An 8,565-nucleotide genomic window follows, 5' to 3' on the forward strand; every position below is an offset into this window, starting at 1 on the left:
AAGTCAACCGCTATACCTGTCGGTATTTGTGAGGATGTGCCTGTTGTGGTTGCAAACGTTACTATCTTAACGGACTTTGTTATTCTTGATATTCCCGAGGACGATAACATGTCTATTATTCTTGGAAGACCCTTTTTGAATACTGCAGGGGCTGTTATTGATTGCAACAAAGGCAATGTCACTTTGCATGTTAATGGTAATGAGCATACGGTACACTTTCCGAGCAAACAACCTCAAGTTCATAGTATAAACTCTATTGGAAAAATCCCATCGATTATTTTTGGAGGTTTCGAATTTCCTCTTCCTATTGGAAAAATCCCATCGATATTCTTATTATTGGGGACGTGCATATCCCCGTTGAGGTAACTTAGTGCTATTCGAAAATTCTCCGGTTTCATGCGATTCGGAATGAGGTTGTGTAACACCCCAATTTTTTTACCTTGTTTTATTAATTAAAATTTTGCCAGGAAATTAAATTTTTTATTTTCTGGATTTATCTTTTGATTTCAGAACCTCTCTTTTCTTTAATATTGTGGAGTTTTTACCCCAAGTGAAAACTTTCCAAAAATATTATTGAACTTGCATACCCTCTCAAGAAAACATTGCTTTTATCAGTGGATTTATTTGCATAATTGTTTTTCCTGAGCTTTATTCTTTTAAAAATTATTTTTATAAGCTTTAGAGCCTCATTTGCACTACAACACTTTCAAATACTTCTTTAAAATTCCCACCAAAATTTGGAGATGTCATGTGATGTTCCCACATAACTTTTATGCAAAAATCTCTTTTAGTCATTTGGAGATTTTGAGCCCTACCTCAAGTTTTCAAATCTGGTCCAGTTTGTAATTTGCACTACAACCTATTTAAATATTCCTTTAAAACTTCCACCAAAATTAGGGGAGGTCAGTAGGAGTATATAATTCAACTTTATGCAAAAACCTATGAGTGTGCTTTGAAAAATTTGAGCAAATCATCCTCTTTTGCTCTCTGGTTCAGTTTGGCATTTTCTACTGCAACCATATTTTAACCTGCCCTTTTACCCATGACTCTTTTTCCTACTTATAGACCACCCTGCAAACCCTTAAGCCCAGGAGAGTGGACCCATTGGAGTATGTTTGGTCCATGAAATGATGCCCTTTTCCTTCTGTCCAGTATTGGTTTTCTCAAAAACTTGCAGTAACAAGTTTCTGTTTTTTCCAAACTAACCTTACCACCTTCTTTAGCATCTAAAGAGACTATGATCTGGAGTTTTTGGCCACCCCAAGAGATGCCTAGATGCCCATGACATTCTGTCGAGCACTTTGTGTGCATGGCCAAATTTGGCATGATTTTTAGTTGGCATTGTGAGCTTGATCCTCTGACCTAACTAACTTGTCCACTAAGCTCCTAGCTAACCCTAACCCCGGGCCTGTTAACTACCAGCATCATCCGAGCTCTCTAGCACGCGCTGGCATTTTGTCGAGCACCTGGCGTGCATGCGCTGGGTGTGCCCAGAGCGCGCGTTTTGCACGTGCGTGCGCACGGGTCGCCGCGTCTGGCCCCTGGCCTTTGCTCACCTGCAGAGCCACACCCGTCCTTATCCACTCACCAGCACCCTCCAGGCCGCCCCTGGAGCTCCACAGCGCCGCCGTCAGGTCGGCCGTGGCGGCTAGTGGTCGGCCACAGTAGGCTCCTGCCCTGGACGGCGCGGCCCGAGCCACTCCAGCGCGCCAGCTGCCCTCTGGAGTAGCTCGAGCTCATCCGTGAGCCGTCTGCTAGCGCCCGTCGCCGCCACGTCGCCCTGCAGGCTACAGAACGGCGGTTCGCCGTTCTTATCCGCGGCCGCCGTCGGAACCGACCTCGTCCACCTATAAATAGGAGTCCCCGAGCCCGTCCAGGCACTCAGGCAACCTCCTAGCACCCCACCAGTGCCCCCCACGGTCAGCAAGCGACGGCGAGAAGCCTTCTTCCCCGTCTCCGGCCAGTTCGGCAGCCGCTGCCCTCCGGTCCCGCTTGTCGCAAACAGAGCCTCCCCCATCCTTCCAGCGCCACCGTTCGACTCCCCATGACCTTGCGGAGCCGCCCAACCCCTCAGCCACGATCGGGAACCACCGTAGCTCTAGTCCCCAAAACCTCCCAAAGCCACCTCCGCCGCGGAGCTCGCCGCCGACGACTCCCTCCACCCCCGCCAACCTAGCGACCAACGGGAGGACCGCCCTGGACTGGCGGATCCATCCCTGCCCGCAGGGCCCCGTGGGGACCGCCGTTCGCCGGCGTCGATCGCTGGAGCCCGCCACCACTCGGACAGAGGAGGAGGGAGGCGCGGGCGACTGGTCAAACCTGACCAGTGGGCCCCCTGGACCCACTGTCAGTGACCCCGAGCCGGCCCGCGCTGTTTTAAGTGGAGGCGTAAAGCCCGAAGTACGTGTCCCCCTCTCGAAAGGGTATTTCGTCCGAAACGTTTTCCTTTCTGTTTTATTTTAAAATCAGATTTTGACTGAAACTTTGACTGGCTATATCTTTTTAAATAAAACTCGAAATGAATTAATTCTTTTTCCTACCTCTCCCAAATTCCACCTAGTTTATTTTAAGATTTATTTCAAAAATATCTAGGAAAACTTTTTGCGCTGTTTTTAAAGTATGTGTTATTGAATATTTTTTTGAAAATAGGAATTTGGAGGGGAGATTATAACTTTCAGAAGTTTTGGAGTGCACCTCACCCCTCCACACCTTGAAGGCAAGCATCTTGAACTCAGATATGATACAAGTTGGGTGCTGTTTTGCTAGAATATTCTAGAACTCCATCATTTATGCTAATGTGGAATGGTGTTATTTTATGTGGAATCATACTCATGCATATAAGCACATAGTGAAAATCTTTTCTGTTATGTATGTGACATTGGTGACAGTAGCTACTTCTCATGCCACATGTTCCTGATGATAGTTCGGAGGGAGTCCGAAAGGAGGTTATGTTCCGGTGAACACAACCCCGTGACTGACGTCTCGTTGTGGCGAGAATGTGCAGTAAGGCATGATGGGGCATGAGGGGTGGTGACCCTGTCGGGAAACTATGAAGAACATTGCTATGCTAACCATGCAGGGAATACTTAAACCTCCTGAGTCGGCCGTAGATCGAGTCTTGTTCTGGTAACCTCTCATACTTGTTTCGTACTACCACTTGTCCCTGCCATAGGTAGGGTACGGTTCAGTAAGTTGTCAACCCCTTTCTAGCACACACCGTACAGAGAGGCCATGGTGGAAGATACCGGCTGCATCCGGTAGGCATGCCACCTGGTCCGGGGGCATGGGTGTTTCCGGTTGGAGCCGAGGGGGTAGCTCCCCTAGTTTGCGCGTGGTATAAATTTTGTGATCCCATGCTAAGTCGAGGTTGTAGCCTCCCCACTTAGAGTTTTGCTTAATGGGTGTCGTGGGTGATTCCAGACACCGGTAAGTTAGGCTGGTGTGTGCGGTTAGGTGTGTTTTCCATTAAAAGACCGTAGACGGAATTAGTCCCGATGGACTAAAGAAATCCGTTACCCGTGGGTAAAGAGTACACCCTCTGCAGAGATTATACATCTATTCGAATAGCCGTGTCCATGGGTAAGGACTACAGTCTGGGATGGGTCAAGTGTCGGTCTTAGTGTCGGTCTTCGGAGGAGAAAAACTGTTAAACCAGAACTTGGATCATGACTTGTGACTTGTGATGATTATGGTTATTATTATTATGGACTAACCATTTACATTATTTGAATTATTGAGTATCCCTGGGACGGTTCTACCTCCTGGATATTCACCATGCTTTTTTACCTTATAAGCCCTTTATGTGGTGTCGCTGCGACGTCCGACTGTGGCATGCTTGTTATTTATTTACCTTATAAGCCCTTTATGTGGTGTCGCTGAGACGCCCGACGGTGGCATGCTTGTTATTTATTTACCTTATAAGCCCTTTATGTGGTGTCGCTCAGACGCCCGACTGTGGCATGTTTGTTATTCTTTTATATAAGCCCTTTATGTGGCGTCGCTCAAACGCCCGACTGAGGCACGCTTTATATTATTACCCATTCAAGGTGTCGCTTCAGACACCCGATCGGTGCATTTTTAATTTCCTGCTTACGTGCATCGTGAATTTTATTTTGGGACTGACTAAGTGATCGCGGATTATTTTAGTGCATGATTATCACCTGCTATGTTATACCTGTTTTCATGATGTTTGCGAGTACATTCAAAGTACTCACTGGCTTGTCCCTGGCTATTGTCTTGGCCAGATTTCTTGCGTGGAGAGGAGCGTTGCGACGACAGCCCCGGAACCTACGCAATGGAGATAGCAGCCGCGCGAAGATACGAGTTATCCTGGTCAGCTGTTCCTGTGGGAAATGGAGTCCCATGGCCACTGATGAACCACAAAACGCTTTCGCCATCAACCACTAGAAACCAATTGTTGTACTCATAGGCCACAATGGTCTTGTACTACATATCTTGTACCTTGCTTGGAATTTCTGTATCAAGATTGTGCCTCATCAGCTAACAGTAATCCTGGGGCTAGTGAGCACAAGGGCCGTCTTTTTGGGAAATTACTATCCCGAAAATCCGGTCCTGACAAACTTGGTATCAGAGCCAGGCTGACCATTGGCTAATCCTATCGTAGCCAGGTCAATAAACCTAGGTTAACCGACCCACCAGACCTTAACCTAACCCCGGCCAAGCTTCCCGTGTAAGATAGCCACCCAGTGACCCGACACCTTTTGGCAGTCGGTGCCCAACCTATCAGCCTAGCCTGACGATCACACGCCAGTGACCGACACCTAATTTGTCTCATTCGCAAGCGTGCGAAGGAAGGCTCCATCCCCTTTTCTATAAAAAGGGCACGCTAGCCTCAACATAGCATAGCACAGCCTCTTCTCCCAAACCGAGCTACGATGCCTGGACCCATCGTGCACAATGAGACCACAGCAACCAACCTTGGAGGTTTTGTGACCGTGCCTGCAAACCTCACCCGCCGTGCCTATGCATTAGAAGAGCCCCCAGAATATGTTGTGTACCAAGGACCCATGAGCGGTGAGAGCCGTCAATTCTGGGCCACTGTACACATCTATGGTAGGGGTCTATCGCCAGAACGCCCCTACAGGTTCACTGGAAGGACAACTTCCTTTGAGCCACAAGCCATCCAGCTAGCAGCTCGAGAGGCTATAGTTCAACTCCGGCACTTGTCGCCCAGAGTTAACTGTCGCTCGTTCTACTACTACCCTAACCGTGACGGGTATGGTAGGCCACCCCAGGTTGCCAACGGAGATCACGAGACGGATCCTGCATTGTTGCATCTGGTGCGCTATGTAAGTGCACTAGAGGAACTGTTCGATCAGATCACCCTTGATCTGATCGCAGCTCGTGGAGAACTGGTTCGCCGAGCCCCGGCAAGAGGAGAAGATGAGCCCGACGCCGTCAACCCAGTCGTGCGGTTCGGACAGCCGATCGAGTCCTTGAGGTCTGCCCCAGCCATCGACCAAAATACTTTGGTGTCCCCAGAAGTGCTTCGTCGCCTTTTGGGAACACGCTCCAACGGGATTGTGGCCAACAACCCCCGCGATGGTCATCATCGCTACCCCGACCCTGCAGCCCCTCAACCCCCTCCAGCTAATCCCGACGGTGAAACCCGTGGAGAAGCCTCGACATCCACAAGGCAAGCCCGCTTAGATATTAACGAAGTAGACTAAGTCACTCGAGTAGTACCGAGCCTTAGTATTTCTACGCCTTGTAATGGTGTGATCCTGTATCACCATAATTAAATGCTGTCTGCTTGTGCACCCCTATTTTTTGAAAAGTAGCCATGCATAAGTACGTCAGCGTACAGTTGCATTTTTAAATTCCGGGCGCAGCTACCAAAGCCACCCCGACGACACCCACAGCAATGCGTCACATTTATGAGATATGTGTATCTGTGGCATTGACCCCGACCCCAAGAGCAGAGCCGACAAACTAGTTACCCTTCACCATGGTAAATAACCCAGCCCCAATGCTATATAAAAGGCCACCTCGTGACCTTGCCAAGTACCCCTCACCTTGTGCACAACGCTCACAACCATTACTTTGCCATGCCAAGCCCTAGTATTTATCTGAGAACTCCAGACGCAACCCCAGGTAGTTTTGTCAAAATATTGTGGGACTTTACCTGCAGTACCATGAGTGCTATCCATCCACCCCAGTACGAGTTGCTCAAATCGAGGATCACCCCATCCACCTCGAAATATTGGGCAGTGGTTCACATCCCTCCCGTAAACCCAAACCAAGACCCAACGGAAGTCTCCTTCGTGGGGAAATCCATGCCGACTCCGCATATGGCCATAGAAGCTGCCGCATACGAAGCGCTTGCTCGTCTTCGATTCGCGGTACCCTATGCCAGCGAACGAGGGTATTATTATTTCCCGAGCCGTGCGGCACCCGGAGAAGTAGCATCTTTTCCCGGTGGACAAATTGAGAGAGACCCGGTACTGGCCAACCTTGCCCAGTATGTTATCGCTCAAGAGCGTTTGACTCAGCGGGTAATGGGTTATCTCCAGAACCTCGCTGATTTAAATCCTCAGATCGCTATTGGCAGACCATTGAGGCCCGACCAGGAGAGACGCATTCATCGGCTAATCAATCCACTTCCCCCGATAGAAGAGGAGTGTGCCCCAGTACCAGAGACGTTTTCTCAGGACCCTGTCCATTTACCGTTTTCATTGTAGACGTCACCGCTATGTTTATTATCCCATCATTTATTTATGTCTTGCAACTTGTGCGTGGTATCCTAGATTTGTGCGACGGATCAAATATTTGGTTTCAATAATGTGAGCAGTTTTACTGCTGTTAATTTTGATTTAACTAATTTTCACTCGCGATAAATTCTGAAGTGAGGCTTTCCCTGAGTTGCTGCAGCGTATACCTCTTCACGACATAGATTTTTATTCACGCAGCACCATAACAGCAGACTCACAACCACAACCACTCGACCACGTGCGCTAATTACAAATCCTCGTGCACATTTTGCACCTAACTAATCACACCCGAGCACACCACAGTCTCAGTAGGAGAGATTTGTGAGTAATTTATTCGGGTGCAAGCTGCCTCCAACACACTGACAACAGTTAGCGCCCGACACCGCACTTAATTCTCATGATCACCGCCACCGCGAAGGGCTAACACTCGAGCGGCAGCATCACGACGATCATCGAGGATCATCACGCACAGGAGCGCGGAGAACCCCAGCAATGCCGCGAATCCTCCGCACACCAGGATCAAGTACAAGTCCGGCATCACCTCCGCCATTAGAGCCTCGTCTCGAGCTCCTGCAAACAGAAATGGAGGAGAATGAAGGGGAAGAATAAGCGAGGCCAGGTGTGAGGAAGAAGAAAGGAGCACCGCGATCATTTTATAGCTCGAGATCGGTGTACAGTGGGCGAAGTCCACCAGCACCTCTCGTCGCTCGATCGCCGGTGTTCGGAGACGAATCCGCGAGCAGTGCCGACAGTGCACTGGCCCGCGAGGTGAGTGCACGCTGCACCGGCAGCTAGCACGCCGCGCACTACCGCAGTACGGCCTAGATGCCCTACGCGCTAGACGTCGCCGGTGGAGAAAGCGCGGGAAAGCACGCGGGAGAAAGGAAGAGGAGAGAGCCAGAGGTAGAAGAAGAGGCCGACAGTGGGCCCCGGGTCCACCCGTCAGCCAGAGGGAGCACTGTGCTCTCGGGTGCGACCAGCGTATTTTAGAAATTTAGAATTTATTCTAAATTTACCATATCCAACGTAGAAATCTCTCGTTTTCCCCAAACCATGGATTTTTCCACACAGCGCCAGTATACCACGCTGTAGTTTTACACCACTTATTGCCCACTCACTGTAGCCACATTTTATTGCATGAATAGGATGGTTATTTTTTTGTGATAGTAGGAGTAATATTTTCAAAACAGCCCTTACCAAATCTCGAGGACGAGATTTTTTTTCTTAAGGGGGGTAGTGTTGTAACACCCCAAAATTTTTACCTTGTTTTATTAATTAAAATTTTGCCAGGAAATTAAATTTTTTATTTTCTGGATTTATCTTTTGATTTCAGAACCTCTCTTTTCTTTAATATTGTGGAGTTTTTACCCCAAGTGAAAACTTTCCAAAAATATTATTGAACTTGCATACCCTCTCAAGAAAACATTGCTTTTATTAGTGGATTTATTTGCATAATTGTTTTTCCTGAGCTTTATTCTTTTAAAAATGATTTTTATAAGCTTTAGAGCCTCATTTGCACTACAACCCTTTCAAATACTTCTTTAAAATTCCCACCAAAATTTGGAGATGTCATGTGATGTTCCCACATCACTTTTATGCAAAAATCTCTTTTAGTCATTTGGAGATTTTGAGCCCTACCTCAAGTTTTCAAATCTGGTCCAGTTTGTAATTTGCACTACAACCTATTTAAATATTCCTTTAAAACTTCCACCAAAATTAGGGGAGGTCAGTAGGAGTATATAATTCAACTTTATGCAAAAACCTATGAGTGTGCTTTGAAAAATTTGAGCAAATCATCCTCTTTTGCTCTCTGGTTCAGTTTGGCATTTTCTAC

This window comes from Aegilops tauschii, chromosome 1, assembly GCF_002575655.3.
Source record: "Aegilops tauschii subsp. strangulata cultivar AL8/78 chromosome 1, Aet v6.0, whole genome shotgun sequence".
Classification (NCBI taxonomy): Eukaryota; Viridiplantae; Streptophyta; class Magnoliopsida; order Poales; family Poaceae; genus Aegilops; species Aegilops tauschii.